This window comes from Ranitomeya variabilis, chromosome 5 (assembly GCF_051348905.1).
Source record: "Ranitomeya variabilis isolate aRanVar5 chromosome 5, aRanVar5.hap1, whole genome shotgun sequence".
Lineage (NCBI taxonomy): Eukaryota > Metazoa > Chordata > Amphibia > Anura > Dendrobatidae > Ranitomeya > Ranitomeya variabilis.
Genome location: NC_135236.1, coordinates 236,492,524 through 236,507,562, shown reverse-complemented (window position 1 = coordinate 236,507,562; position 15,039 = coordinate 236,492,524).

The window sequence follows — 15,039 nt, the reverse complement described above, 5'->3', positions numbered from 1 at the left end:
AAAACTATAACTAACATGGTCTGCAGGACACAACGGGGATAAATAGCAAACCTGAAACCAGACTGAGGCTGAGAAAGTTTAACTCTTGATATGACCAGATCGGGAAAAAGGAAAAACAGGACTCAAAATCTGGTCTGGAACATAACAGCATGAAAGTATTTACATGCACTACATTTCAGCAATAAAAACTGTTAATTGCAATATTACATACTTTAATAAGTGTAAGTATACTGCGGAATTGTTTCTACTCATTTTATGCAACTGTTTAAAAAAGTTTCATATTAGTAAATCTATTCTGGACAATAATATGGTCAAGGCAGACATCCTCCACTAGAGGGAGCATGGCAGCATGCTGCATACTGTTTATGCTGTTTGGACGAAGAGTGGACTATAATAATAATAGTATGCCATAATCTCCTAAACTCCATGTAGTGATGGTTGTAGGCATTTAAATTTGCATTTTTAGCCTCAATCATTTTTCATTGATTCTATAATAACTATAGCCAAAATTCATAAGAGTAAGTGATATACGAAAAAAATGATTTTCAGCTATGTCTCTGGTATTATGGATGAGCTATAATATACCCATAATTAGAACTTAATATATTAAACACAAAGATAGACAAAATGTAAAACAGATAAAAGATAAGAATAAAGGATATTGAGAAGATAGGGGGAAGAGAGCATAATTGCACTGTATGGAGAACATGGAGGGGGCAGGGGAGGACTCCATATTGAGAACGTGGGTGGGAGAGGGTTGGATTGCGCAGAATGGAGAACTTGGGGATGGTCAGGGGAGGACTACATAATGAGAACATGGGGGTGAGGAGATGATGGGGATTGGGCTGTATGGAGAACATGGGGACACTGTATGTATGGAGAACAATGGGGTTGAGGACTCTGTATGTATGGAGAACATGGGGGGTCAGGGAAGGAGTCCACATTGAGAACACGGGGAGTATAAGAGGGGGGATTGTGCTGTATGGAGAAAATAGGGGCTTGGACGCTGTATGTATGGAGAACATGGGGGCGCTGTATGGAGAATAAGGAGGGAGCTCTGCATGAACAATATGGGGGAGCTGTGTATGAGGAATATGAGGGGGAACTCTGTATGGAGAACAGGAGGGGGCTCGGTATGGAGAGTATGGTGGGAATTATTTATAGGAGCACATTGAGGGACAATTTTAAATTTAGGAGAACTACATAGGGCTTATTTATGGTACAGAGTGGGTGGTTATTTTTTGTCAGGAACATTATATTTTAAGGGCACCATTTTGGAATGTGCTGCAGAAGACCGGAGAAGATGGAAGCCTGCAGAGACAAGCTGTGGCTGAGAGGAGTCACCATGGAGTAAGGTACTTAGAGCTAAGGTGCATTTACATTGGTCAGTTGCAGCCTTTAAATGACCGCTGACCTGCTATATGAGGCTGATCTGCAGTCACTTAAAGGGAACCTGTCACCACCAAAATCGATGGTGAGGTAAGCTCACTGTCATCAGGGGCTTATCTACAGCATTCTGTAATGCTGTAGATAAGCCCTCGATGTTACCTAAAAGAGGAGAAAAAGAGGTTAGATTATACTCACCCAGGGGCGGTCCCGCTGCGGTCCGGGTCCGATGGGTGTCTCAGGTCCGGTCCGGAGCCTCCCATCTTCATTCCATGACGTTCCATTGTCTGCCCTGTTATGGGCAGAGCAAAGTACTGCAGTGCGCAGGCGCCGGGCCTCTTTGACCTGTCCCGGTGCCTGCGCACTGCAGTACTTTGCAGTACTTTGCGGCGTGAAGACCAGAAGAGGACGTCATGGAATGAAGATGGGAGGCTCCGGACCGGACCTGAGACAACCATCGGACCCGGACCGCAGCTGGACCGCCCCTGGGTGAGTATAATGTAACCTCTTTTTTTCCTCTTTTAGGTAACATCAGGGGCTTATCTACAGCATTACAGAATGCTGTAGATAAGCCCCGGATGACGGTGGGCTTACCTCACCATCGATTTTGGGGGTGACAGGTTCCCTTTAATAACCTGTTTAGACAGGGTGTGTATTGTTCATTCTGTGTCTGTAAAATCTGAGTAAAAAGCAATAAAAAAATAGTGTACCAGAAAAATCTCAAACTCGTCGCTCCAAAAATAAGCCCTCATACAGCTTTGTTCGCCGAAAAAAATAAAAAAGTTAAAGCTCTCAGAATGTCTAGGTGAAAAAAAGATTTTTTTTAAATAAAAACAGGAAAGATAAATCTTCGTACTGTGTTAGCCAGTTTGTGCCTCTTCATATTTTGCATTATTCTATGCCTGATGAAGAGACCTGAGTAGTGTCAAAAGCTTGCAATTTGTTACCATCTTTTCAGTTAGCCATTAAAAGGTATCAACCACTGAGGACTCTCAAATCTAAATATTTTTATATAAAAAACATTTTTACTGTGTGGTAGCAGCAAAACATAAAGAAGATCTAGATAGAGAGGGATAATTACTTCATGTGATCTAGACTCTATACTTCTCTTAATACATCTAGAACTGTGTTTGCCTTTTTTGCTGCTGCATCACACTGTTGACTGCAGTCTGTAATCTACTAGGGTACCCAAGTCTTTTTCACGCATGCTGTTGCTTAGTTCTATTTCTCCCATTCTGTAGATGTAATTTTCGTTTTTCTTGCCCAGATGTAGAATCTTGCATTTCTCTCTGTTAAATACCATTCTATTAGTCGCTGCCCATTGTTCAAGCTTTTCTAGAACCTTCTCAATCCTTTGTCTTATGAGGCAGATCGAGTCACTTTGGTGGTGTCACATTATTTTAGATGCCTTTATAGCGCACAAGTGTGGAATAGATGCCAGAGCCCAAAGTGTATACATCTGCTTCACTAGGGTGAGTGGTTTCATCGGGGTTTCATCTGAATCACAAAGACTATGGAAAAGTGACATTGCTTCAACCCCCTCAAATAAAATCCAGTGAAATCTACAATCCCAAACCCAAATACCCCCTCCTTCTGAGCCGCACAGTGCTTAAATCGCAGTAAGCAGCCACATGTTTTGCATTATTGTAGTGGGGATAGAGAACTTAGATAACAATTTACGGGGTGCATGTCTCCAGAAGCACAAGCTGGGCACAATGTATGGGGGTGCTACAATACAGCTCTGGCAAAAATTAAGAGACCACTGCAAAATGATCAGTTTGTCTGATTTATCTCTTTATAGGTATATTTTTGTTTAAAATGTGAATTGTTCTTTTAGTCTATAAACTTCTGACAACATGTCTCTGAATTTCCAAGCAATAATTTTTTTTTTCTGACAAAGAAAAATGGTCAAAATTAAAAAACCAGGGCTTTCAGACCTCAATTAATGCAAAGAAAACAAGTTCATAATCAATTAGAAACAACAATACTAATGTTTTAACTCAGGAAGAGTTCAGAAATCAATATTTTGTGGAATAACCATGATTTTTAATCACAGATTTCATGCATCTCTTGATTACATTCCACAGGTTTTCAATGGGGTTCAGGTCTGGAGATTGGACTGCCCATGACAAAGTTTTGATGTGGTGGTCTCTTAATTTTTGCCAGAGCTATATATGGGGAGCCTACACTTTATGGGGGCATAATGTATGAGCCATAAACTGGCATATTTGCAATTCATCAAAATAAAGCGTGGCATGGATGTTACAAAATACTCACCCGCATCTTTAGATTAATTCATTGAGAGGTGGAATTTCTACAATGGGGTCACTTTGGGGGGTTTTCTGTTGATCTGCCACCTTAGGGACTCCACAAAAATGTAGCCTGTAGACTACAAAATCTGTGCTCCAAAAGCCAAATAAAGCTCCCGCCTTCTCGACCCTGACGTGGGGTCCAAAAGTGGTTTCCATTGCCATCACCATGTTCTGGAGAAATTGCTCAATAAATGGTGGGGTCCAGTTTCATCTATTAACCCTGGAGTAACTGACAAATATGCAGAAAATAAAAAAATAATAATTTTTACCACTAAAATGTTATATTTTCTGCTGTTTTGGAATTTCAGGCGACATGGCATTCACAATCTACTCCAGATAAATTTACACTTCAAGAATCAAATAGCACTCTTGCTTTTCTGAGCCCTGCCATGTGCCCAAACAGCAGTTCTTCACTACATATCGTGTAGTATCGCGTTCAGGAGAAATTCTGTAACAAATTATGGGGACTGTTTTCTACGATTATCCATTGTGAAAATTTAAAATTTTGGACTAAAACAACATTTAAGTGGAAAAAATGTAATTTTTGTTTTGACATCTACATTTTAAAAAGCTCTGTGAAGCACCTATAATTTCAACATGCTCAACATGGCCCTATTTCAGCCAAATTTATATTCCAAATACCAAATGTTGCTTCTTCCTTATCGACCCCTGCTATGTGTCCATCAATCCTTTATGACTCCACATGTGGGGTATCGTCGCACTCAAAAGAACGTGGGTAACAAACTGTGGGGTCCACTTTTCATGTTTCCTCTTGCAAAAGTGAAAATGTGGGGATAAAGCAACATTTTCGTGAAAAAAAATGAACATTTTTAATATGACGACCTAATTTTAACATTCTGTGTAGTACCTGTTGGCTCAAAATGCTCATTATACCCCTGGATAAAATGCTTTAGGGGTGTAGTTTCCAAAATGGGGTCACTTGTGGAGGATTTCTGCCGTTTTGGCAGAGTTATGAACAGGACAAAACTTGATCCTGCTTAGGAAGGTACCAATAGACAACAGCGAAGAACCTAGGGCCAATATGCAATTTAGAAAAAAATATCTTCTCTCTGGGTCACATAGAGTCAACACCAGGTATGCACTAGATATTTATGTTAGGCAATAGATACTATCTTTGACTTAAATAATGGGTTGGCACAGTGAAACAATGTGGTGTAGAATGTGCCGTGAAAAGAAGACATATGGCCCATCTTAAATTGTCTTTCTGAAAGGAGCAGAATTTGAATATAATGCTTATGTTTGTCATACAACACATTAAATACTTTAAATTTGGCTAATGTCAACAGAGCCATGGAAGAGAAAATATAGTATATATTTATAGTGATTTCCATACTCTACAAAACCAGAAAAGATGTAAATGTCTATTGTATATCCATGTCTGCTCTATACACAGCAGCTACAGAGGTTTTGCACTGGAAATAGTGTCATGGAGGAACCTGGGTTGTATAGCTGTACCAGCACCTGATGTTTTTCATACTGAACAGGGAACAGCTGTTGACGCAGTTATGGGAAATGAAACATTTCTCAACAGTCAAGATAAACCACAGAAACTACGACAAAGATTTCTAGGCAGCAAACTCACTACTGTGGCTGATTTTGTAACATCAGGAAGGCAGACGTACTACAACCGATGGTAACCAACTATAGACAGTCACTGTCACTGTAACTAAATAAAGGAAACGTTCATTATACAGTATAGTCATACAGTATATTCCTGAGTTAAAGTAGTACATGTTTCATATAATTACACTTCTGATCATACTTAATAAACACGGCTGCACTCGTGTGATTTTGGTGCAAGAGAAGACCTGTGGTTTGAACCACAAAACTATGCTCTAGTATTATCATCTCCAGTAGTTTGAGATGTGGTGCTTATTTTTATTTTCTTTTCATAAGATTTTAACACCTGTTTGTTTTCTTGTCCCATTTGTACATTCTGAATTGACTTTCCTTCCTGCATTTTTTTTATTCTTTCAGTGGCTTACGAAAGTATTCACCCCCTTGGCTTTTTATCTATTTTGTTACATTACAACCTGTGTGTTAGAGGCCGGGACTTCCCTGCCGGGTGGGATGTATCACAGGCACTGTTTGTTGCTCTGGTCTCCCGTTCGGGTCCGGCCGCTGGGTCGGCTACTTGGTGTGGATGTTGGTCCCAGCATCTTGCTCAGGCTCCTGTTATACGTGCAGTTACTGCTGGCTCTCCAGCTAAAGTTTGTGGTAACCAGTGGTATACAGAGGCAGCCCCACTCCCTGGAGTCTAAGTCCAGAAATCCCCTTACTGAGCATGTCCATGATGTGGCGCCTTGTCATTGGTGCTCGGATACTTTCTGCTCTGGTGTGGTGGCAGTTCCGGATTGGCCCACGGGCGACGCCCTGTCAAACTGGGTGTGGGGTGGAGCCTGGCACATAAAGGGCTTTCAGCGAAGCACCCGGACTTGCTAGCATCACTTGTGCTTGGTGTATGTGTGGGTGGATACACTACCGCTCTGTCTGTGCATTTTATACCGTACCAGCTACCAGTGGGACGTCAGTGATGTGTGTCAGCAAGTGTTCAGGGCTGGTCCTGTGCCATTAGAATCACGGCAACTCCGGAGAGGAGATTGGCTGTGTGAGTTCAGGCTTAGCATCTAGCCATTAGAATTCCGGCTCCTCCAGAGAGGAGGTTTGCTGCGTGTTCTTGCTGACTGAGTTTTTGCTTTCTGTTTCTGTCCCATGCGTATGCTATACTTCCCTGTGGTGTTAACAGGGTATTGAACCACAGAGCAAGTTTAACCCACGTGTTCTTTTGCAGTGGTTCTAACGGGGTATTGCACACTTCCTACTTACTTACTGTTCCGGTACCTCTAATTGGTTAGCTGTGCATCTCTGAGTAGTACCTGGGTTTGGTTTTCTGTGTTCCATTCACACTGTGTGGCGATAACTAAGTGTGATTAAGGAACGTTCGCTAGTTTTTTATCTTTATTTACACTAGCAGCAATTTTTCATCTCTGCACGGTGGACCCCGGGTTGCGATTGCACTTTATAGTTTATTTTAATTTAAATTATTTTAAACCCTAACATTGTGTTTAAATATTTTTGTAACCCAATTTGTGTGTGATGCATCAGCACAAAATAGTCTAAGTTGGTGAAGTGAGAAAAATATAGGCATAAATTAAATTTATGGGATCATATAACTTAAAATTGGCATGTGCATATGTGTTCACCCTTTTGCTATGGAGCCTCTAATAATTTCTGGTGCAAGAAATTTCCTTCAAAAGTCGCATGCTTAGTGAAAGGAAGTCCACCTGTGTGCAATCTAAGTGTCACATGGTCTGTCAGTGTGTACACAACTTTTCTGAAAGGCCACAGAGGCTGCAACACCATTAAGCAAGAGGCACCACAAACCAAACAACACCACGAACACCAAGGAGATCTCTAAATAAGTCAGGGACAAAGTTGTTCAGAACAGCAAATCAGGGCGTGGTTGTAAAAAATATCCCAATCTCTGATGATCCCACGGAGAACCATCAAATCCATCATCATTAAAAGGAAACGTCGAACATGGTATCACAACAAACCTACCAAGAAACGGCTGCCCACAAAAACTCTCAACCTGAGCAAGAAGGGCATTAGTCAAGAGAGGCAGCACAGAAACCAAAGGTAACCCTGAAGGAGCTGCAGAGTTCCCATGCAGAGACCGGAGTATCTGTCCATATGACCACAATAAGACATACACTCGATAGAGGTGGCCTTTGTGGAAGAGTGAGCAGAAAAAGCATTGAGTTACACACAAAAATTGTAAGGCTCCTTTTGAGTTTGCCAAAAGGCATGTGGTAGACTCTCCCAAATGTATGGAGGAAGGTGCTGTGGTCAGATGAGACCAAAATTGACCTTTTTGGCCACCAACGTAAACGCTTTGTCTGGTGAAAAACCAACATAGCTCATTACCCCAAGAATACTATTCCCAGAGTGAAACATGTTTGTGGCAGCATTACATTGTGAGCATGTTTTTCAGTAACAGGGACAGGGAAAATGGACATAGTTGAGAGGAAGATGGATGGTGCAAAATAGAGGAAGATGGATGGTGCAAAATACAGGAATATTCTTGAGCAAAACCTGGTTCAGTATGTCAGTGATTTTAAACTGGGAGGGAGGTTCACCTTCGAACATGACAATGACCCAAAGCATACTGCTAAAGCAATAATCAAGTGGTTTAAGGGGAAACATGTAAATGTTTTGGACTGGCCTAGTCAAAGACCAGATCTTAATCTTATTGAGAATCTGTGGTCCGACTTGAATATTGCTGTTCACCAGAGGAAACCATCTAACTTGAAGGAGCTGGTGTAGTTATGCCTTGAGGAAAGGTAAAACAGCCCAGTGGCAAGATGTGAAAAGCTCATAGAGACTTATCCAAAGCGACGTGTAGCTGTAATTGCTGCAAAAGGAGGCTCTACAAAGCAAAGACTTTAGGAAGGTGAATAGTTATGCACACTGAAGTTTTCAGTAATTTTGTCCTATTGGTTGCTTGCTTCACAATAAAAATAAAACCAAATGTTCCGAGTTGTAAGCATGTTCTTTACATTATGCAAATCATAAAAAAAAATGTGAAATTCTATGGGGTGAATACTTTCACAAGTCACTGTATGTAAACCCCTTCTTAGGTCAACAGTGCTTGAAGGTATGATACTTGATTTGTGTCACCCCTGTGTGAAAAGTTAGAAGTTTTTGTTTTACTTCTTGATTGCAGTGTTTTAGTGACATGCAGATTGAAAAAATATGCAGGACCTTAGTCATTAAAGAAAGTTAAAATTAGAAAATATTTACTTATTAGTAATGTGCAATTTTGCCGAAATTAGAATTCAGAAGTTCGTACAAATTTGGTCAGAAAATGTGATTGAAAGTTATCCATTGTGAGTCCAATGTTCCTTATTATGCTGTTGTTGTTCTGCTGTATGTTGTATATTGTCAGCATACCACAGAGCATAATAATCATAGAGTGAAAAAAAAATTCTCATGTTAAAGCTCACCTGTCCTACTGCCACCGCTCCCTGTTTGGTCCTCTGTATCTCCATCCATCCTCTTCTTTCCTTTGGCACATGACATCAGGCATCTTCATTTTGCGACGGGACTTCCAGCACTGAGTAAACCTCTAATGCCATGACAAGCTGACTAGGTCTCAGAATGCACAAGTCGCCTTCCATCTTGACTAAAGCCTTAGTTCCAATTCCTGAAGTATAATGCTGCCTCCATCATGCTTGACTGTGGGTATGATGTTCTTATGGTGATGTGTAGTGTTTGCTTTGTGCCAAACATACCTTTTAGAATTATGTCCAAAAATCATTATCATCATTTGGCAGACTTAATGTAGAGTTTTGTAAAGTATAGCTGGACTTGGATATTTTTCTGTGTAAGAAAAGGACATATGAAGAATATGGAAGGTTGTTGTCACAAGCAGTATATAGCCACTACTTGCCAGAAATTCCTACAGCAACTTCAATGTTGCAGTAGACCTAAAAAAAATAATAAAAATCAAACGGGAATCCCTTGAATGAGAGTGTGAGCCAGAAGATAGATTGACAAGCATGTAATTCTAGTGTTGCAGCATTAATTTATGGCTATCAGAGGCTTCTCCAGACCATGAGAGATCATTGTTTTCATCCAAAAGGGCTTGTCTTCTTCAGACGTCCTGTGTAAGATTTATTCCTGTTGTAATTAAGGCTAGAATGTAAATATATATTATTTAGTATAATGTGAATGGTGCCATTTAGTGAGCTTTAGCTTCTGCATTTTGGAATTACATTATCGTCAGTCTATTAATTTCTCTAAGTATGAATATTGTGCAATGATTTTTTAGACTATAAGTTAAAAAAAAAAATAGAAGAGGTACTTTTATATAAATGTGATCAGTCTGGATCTGAAACTCACATGAAGTGCCTGTGTGGACATGTTTTACCTACGGTAGTACATACCTACTATCAATGTTATGGTTTGTAATGTAACTACTGTATTTATTCTCTGTTGTTTTATGTTTTGGGGACTCCTAGTAATATATGAAATCAAGTAATGTATGAATGCACATACTCCAATAAATCCTCATAATGGACAATTATCAGATTGGTTTGCCTGCTGCTCTCAAAGCCTTTAAGTCCAACAAAGGAAGCAGTGTTTTATATTGAGCAGCCATTAGAACACATTGTTTAGGACATATTATAGAACAGAACTATACAGCAGCTGTAGGCTGAATACACAGTCAGACTCCATCTGCCTTATCAACGATTTTTATGATGCCTTGCCAGAAAGCAGTGCCCTATCTTACTAAATTTACTGGGCAGCAATCGCTTTTTCGCAAATGGGTTCTTATTATAACATAGGCCAGCTGAAAAACACTTGTTTTCATTTAAAAGGTCATTCCAGGTTTGAAAATTTGTGCTTGGAAATACTTGCATTTTGCTGAATTGACCAAATAGAATTGCCAAATTTCACCCATTCCCAGCAACAATCAGTGGAGTACTCTATATTCATTAGTGTGATAAAAAAAGTGGAAAGTTTCTCTTACCCATTAGAATGTAAAAAATAGCACACGGATTTTAGATGGATGGCATCTGTGTGTTGTCTGTGAGTTCATAAACCCATAGACTTGTTACCCATATGAGATCCTTATGTTTTGTATTTGACATCCATATGAAATCCGTTTTTATACATCAATAAAAATTCTATAAAGCCAAATACAGTTTTGTATGTTAAAAATTGCAATGCATCTATTAACCCCTTTCCAACATTGGGTGAAATGGTTTCGCCCATGTCATACTCCCCCTTTCCAGGCACATGACAGCTAATAATCTTTATTTTTATATAGCGCTAACATATTCCGCAGCGCTTTACAGTTTGCACACATTATCATCACTGTCCCCGATGGGGCTCACAATCTAAATTCCCTATCAGTATGTCTTTGGAATGAAACCGGAGTACCCGGAGGAAACCCACGCAAACACGGAGAGAACATACAAACTCTTTGCCTGTTGTCCTGGGTGGGATTAGAACCCAGGACTCCAGCGCTGCAAGGCTGCTGTGCTAACCACTGCGCCACCGTGCTGCCCGTCATCAGTGTGGATTCCTACTCCACACTGATGAGGGGCAAAAACCCCGAAACAGCTGTCTGTGGATGGATACCATGCTTGGCATAGGTGGTTTTCCAATATTGGATGTTTTCCTTTATTGGATGCTGCCCTTCCCGTGGTTGTTCCTTCCCGGGGAAAGGCCTGGCTATTCACTGCTTGCGTTGAGAAACACGTGATGGTGTCTCCGCAGCTTCTCTACATGCATTTGCATATTTCCCATAAGGGATGGGGGCAGTGTTCTGGATCACTGCGTTGAGAAACACGTGATGGTGTCTCCGCGGTGTTGGATGTTTTGGTCTCCCCGAGGCCAATCATCTGTTCCTTCACAGCCTTTTACTAGGCACTGCTCCTAATAGCCAGATTCCTACTCCACACTGATGAGGGGCAAAAACCCCGAAACAGCTGTCTGTGGATGGATACCATGCTTGGCATAGATGGTTTTCCTATATTGGATGTTTTCCTTTATTGGATGCTGTCCTTCCCGTGGTTGTTCCTTCCCGGGGAAAGGCCTGACTATTCACTGCTTGCGTTGAGAAACACGTGATGGTGTCTCCGCAACTTCTCTACATGCATTTGCATATTTCCCATAAGGGATGGGGGCAGTGTTCTGGATCACTGCGTTGAGAAACATGTGATGGTGTCTCCGCGGTGTTGGATGTTTTGGTCTCCCCAAGGCCAATCATCAGTGCCTTTACAGCTGATTGGTCATGGGCGTTTTGCCACGACCAATCAGCGACTTGGATTTCCATGACAGCCAGAGGCCACGACCAATGAATATCCGTGACAGACAGACAGACAGACAGACGGAAGTGACCCTTAGACAATTATATAGTAGATTATTTTCAGTAACAGTGCAGTCATCTGCTGAGGTTCTCCTCCACTATTAGGGTGCGTTGTAATCAAGGTTACCTGGTTAGGGGCCCACTCAGACGTTTCGCTCCCCCTGAACCAAAACCCTAGCTACACCTCTGGACACATTATTACTTTGTGGGTAACAAATATAGAGGTTAGAACACCCAGTAGAGGTCAGGATAGAAAATGTTTATTATTAAAAAGACCTTTCACCAAATTTTTCATGTTGAATTGGATGCACTACGAAATAGTGGCCGATACGCAGAATAGAATGTTTTACCGTTTTTTTGTTTTTTTTAATTATTTTGTCTCTTTGGTGCGTAGATATTAGCAATCAAAGTATTTGGTACCCAATTAGTTAACTTTTTTAAAGTCCACTTGGGAGTTATTACCATTCTTACTGAGAGCAAGTACTTTTTCTTATATTATGCTAACTAATCATATGCAAGGCAGCAAGACTCAAAGGCAAATTCATGCACTCACAATAGCTTAGAGCAGATTTCACAACATGGTCTTGTGAAGGAACAAATTATGAAAGGTTCTCCATTTTGTGCTAGATTCTCCATTTTGTGTTTTTGACTCCATTTTCTTGTTGCTTAAAGATAAATTCTGTTATTTAATTAGGTAAAAGGTTACAGCTGCCATGAAGTAACTTTATCTTTTTGTTCACAAGCCTGGTATGCAACTAGGCTATGTTTCATAATTGGTATAAAGACCTTGAGTTTTCTGTCTCGAGCCAGATAATAGATTCGGGGGTGTATCACTATACAAGACTGAGGCATCTGTTAGAAAAACATATACTATGCCAAAAAGACATGACTATATCTGTAGTTTCCATTTTTTCCTGTATCCTCATGGGTTAAGTTTTTCCTGCATTCTTATAGGTTAAGAACTGTGAGCGTGTTCTTATGCTGATTGGTTGAAGTATAATTTCTGTGACAATGAAAACTGATATACAAAATAAACGGGGGCCAGAGATCAGCTCGATCCCCCATACAGAGACACACGTCTCCGTCTGGTCATTTTCAGTTGCCGGCAACACCTTGTATATTAATTTGGTAATCACTGGGTTAACCGTGAAGGATCAATTTAAATCCTCCCTCAACAGTTGGCGCTTAACGTGGGGCTCCAAGCAGGAACGCCTCTGCCGCCCGGAGGACAACAAGACAAAGGATCCTTGGACCGGACACAGGCACTGGAAAATTGGGACTGATCATCCCCCACAACAACCACGGTAAGTTGGCAGTTATACTGTCCAGACTGACCATTTGGTGTGGTTTTCCTGTGTTTGTTGCTGCAAAGAGGATCTGAGGTTTGTCCCCGGAGGTGGGATGATTTTTGGGTGGACTCATATAGAGGTGTAGTTCCGTTGGAAGCCCAGTGCTCGAACCGTACCTCATAAGGGACGGACACCCCGGATTGACCAGTGATGTAATTCTCTTTATAGTCAAAATATCCTGAATTCCTGATCACTGTTAGAATCAGGCGCGGTGAGGTGATCGAAGATTGGGTAGGATGCGTAACTCAGGAATCATATATTTATGTATTTCCAGGGGTGTCCGGAGGGTTAAGTCTAAGACGCCCTCCTCCTTTCACTGAGTACCGTGTTTTTGGGTTGTCCCAGCGGGGGACAGAGAGAGACCCAGTGGAATAAAACCGTAAGGCCGTCGGTATTATGCACAACTAAGAAGGATATTTAGCTCTAAAGGAGAATCTGTTTTTGTGGAAGGAAAAGAAGTCTTTGAAGTTGTATTATGAATCTGATATTGTTAGCCCAAAAATGGGGAAAATATTCTCAATCATTGGTTTTTCTAAGGTGTTCTGGTATGTGAATTGTGCGATGAAGATTTTGTAGAAATTAATTAAGTCTAAGAACTACTGTATTTCGTTTGTGTTTGTCTTTGAAATATCCTATGGGAGGGGTCGCGTAGCTGCGCTATTGCTTGTCTCTTTTCTCTGTGTAGAGGAATGCTGTGATCTCTCTTATCTCTGTGTCCTTGGAATGGAGAGAGCACATACTGTAACGGTGTTCTCTGTATTTTCTCTGGTAGATCTGTGTCTTGTTTAAAGCGACAACATTGTTTTGAAGTACAAAGAAATATAATCTGGAAAATTGAAAGTGAAATCTAGTGTCTAGTTTTAGAAGGAAATTTGTAAGTGATTGGTAAAAGCAAGTTGAGTGGTTGATATATAGCAAATTGAGGATCAACAGAGAAAATGAATTCTGATTGTTTTTTGCTACGTTGAAAAATGAAAGCTGTCTACTCCTATGATAAAGTCTGGATGTTTTGTGGTGCAGGAAGGTATTGAGAAAGCGTTTGAGAATAATGTGTCAGAAAGACAAACAATTAAAAATGATGATCTGGAACAGGGGGTCTCCCTGCTTGATGATAAGGTCCCTCCCCAGCCCCATGTCAATTCTCAGATCAAGAGCTTGTTTTAATTAGAGTAGATGACAGACCCAATAAATATACTCTTATAAAACCTATCCCTGTGGGACCTTTCCCTGAAGTTACTGCTCAGTTCGTAATCTCTCCCTCATGTCCGGTAAATTTACTGGGGGCAGATTTATTATCACAGTTCCGCTCCAGAATACAATTCCAAGATGATGGTCAGATGGTCCTTGCGTTATATAACTCCTATGCAGATGAATATAATGAGATCTGTATCCTACATGCCCTTCCCACAGTTATGATGGTCCTGATAGACCCAGATTCTCCCCCAATAATGCCTGTAGAACCAGTAAAAGTGTTTCTCAAACCTGGTGCCCCTTTTTCTAAAGTCCATCAATACCCTTTGAAACATGATCAGGAGCAGTGCCTCAAGGGGCAAATACAAATGTTATTCGATAATGGTGCCCTGGTACCCTGTGTTTCCCCATGTAACACGCCCTTGTTTCCCGTTAAGAAAAAGACCCCACCCGGCCAACCCCCTGTGTACCGGCTGGTACAAGATCTACAGGCATTTAATGCAGTTACTGTTCCAGAAACTCCGGTGCCTAATCCACATACTCTTTTGTCCCAGATATCTCAGGATGCTGCTTGGTTCACAGTTATTGACCTTGCCAATGTCTTCTTCAGCATTCCATTACACCCAGATTGCCAGTTTCTGTTTGCATTCACTTATCAGGGATGACAATTGACGCGGACAGCTATGCCACAGGGGGCCCAAAAAGAAGTCCCAATCAGTTTGCAAAAAATATGGGAGAGTGTCTTTTGCCCTGGCAATTAGAACACCCCTATGTCACGCTGCTTCAGTATGTGGATGATCTTTTGTTATGTGAACGGACAGAGCAGGAAGCCATTGTTGCCACTGTTAGTTTTCTCAAGTATCTGGCAGATCTGAACTGTCGGGTTTCGGCCTCGAAATTT